This window comes from Plasmodium fragile, assembly GCF_000956335.1.
Source record: "Plasmodium fragile strain nilgiri unplaced genomic scaffold supercont1.94, whole genome shotgun sequence".
Classification (NCBI taxonomy): domain Eukaryota; phylum Apicomplexa; class Aconoidasida; order Haemosporida; family Plasmodiidae; genus Plasmodium; species Plasmodium fragile.
Window position 1 is genome coordinate 59,848 of NW_012192674.1, and position 1,892 is coordinate 61,739.

The following is a 1,892-nucleotide window of genomic DNA, read 5'->3' on the forward strand; positions in this document are numbered from 1 at the left end:
TAAATTCTAGCAAAAAAATTTTTTCTCTAAAGGGAAAGCAACAATAACACCATATAAGTGCTGAGGAGCACAAAAAATTACGGGTCTTAAGGGCAAAAACAATATAAGTCATTAAAAAAAAAATAAATTCAATGCGATTGGTTTAGGTGGTTACACCAATGTGCATAAGAATAGTGGGTCGGTGAAAATGTAGAAAATGAGCATAACGCTTGAGGTGTATTATTGTGGTACGCAGGGTGCGATGATAGCCTGTGTTTTTCGTTTTATGCTTGTGCACTCGTCACCACGAGGGGGACACGAAATATAATAAGTAAGAATACACTATATGGCACGAGGAACGAATCGCAAAAGTGAAGAGAAGTGAGTCCTGGTCAGGATACAAAAAAAAAAAAAGGTCTCACCACCTCCATTTCTGCCAGCTGTGTACCACCTCTCATAACAGTGTGCTTTTTTTTTTTTTTTTTTTTTAAGTTATACTAATCATGTTAAAGAACAAATTGGGCACAATGTTCCGATGCGCCATATGCACATCGCAATGGATCACCTTTGCATGTGAAGACGTACGAAATTAAAGAAGTGAGAAATAGGCGCGTAAGTGTATTTATGTCCATTGCTGTGTTACGAGCTGAGGGTAAAATAGGAGGCCACAATAATATTTTTTTGTTTCATATTTCCCCCCTACACACACATTTAATATATGCTTAATTATCATTCATGAACGACTGGTGAGGAACACAAGTCGATATTTTTATGTCTATCATTTTTTTATGCATACATTCGGTGTGTGAGTATGTGTTGCGCTTCTTAAGCCGTCCTAAAATTGGCACATCTTGTTTAACAGGATAATGTTTTAAAAATGTTTCTGTTCTGTGCTCAAGCAATTTGGTGCGGGTCATTGTTAAGAGCAAAAAATATCCCAAAATGTGTACACATCAGGGCGCAGACACACAGCACAATATTCAGTGTTGCCGCATAAATGGTAAGACACCTCCTCAAATGGTTACCAAAAAAAAAAAAAATTGCACCAGTTTTTTCAGCCGTTCTAAGTGGTTGCTTTATTACCAACAGGAAAAAAAAAAAAAAAAAAAAAGACCGACAGGGAATTAATGCACGTTTGTGCTTCCCCCATTTGACTAATTTGTTCCCTCCAAAACGAAAAATTGTGAAAAAGGGGGACATACCCTAAATTACGACACAGTCTGTGTGCATACGAATGCGGTCCAAAGCGCAGCTCGCCGAAGTTCTCGCCATGCACACGTGCCCAGTTGACAAAATAGGAACCGAAAAAAAAAAAAAATAAAATATATATAAATCACTGAATTGTTCACACACAAGTATATAATTGAAGTAATCCTCCCCTAGATGTGCTAACCCTTGTCACTACACATGTGAAAAGTTGAAAAAAGAAACAGACGCAGATGGCTCAGCACGAGCACATCGGAGTCACTAAATGGAGGAACAAATATAACTTGAAGGAAAAGAAAAAGGCACGAAAAAAATATAAATTCTAGCAAAAAAATTTTTTCTCTAAAGGGAAAGCAACAATAACACCATATAAGTGCTGAGGAGCACAAAAAATTACGGGTCTTAAGGGCAAAAACAATATAAGTCATTAAAAAAAAAATAAATTCAATGCGATTGGTTTAGGTGGTTACACCAATGTGCATAAGAATAGTGGGTCGGTGAAAATGTAGAAAATGAGCATAACGCTTGAGGTGTATTATTGTGGTACGCAGGGTGCGATGATAGCCTGTGTTTTTCGTTTTATGCTTGTGCACTCGTCACCACGAGGGGGACACGAAATATAATAAGTAAGAATACACTATATGGCACGAGGAACGAATCGCAAAAGTGAAGAGAAGTGAGTCCTGGTCAGGATACAAAAAAAAAAA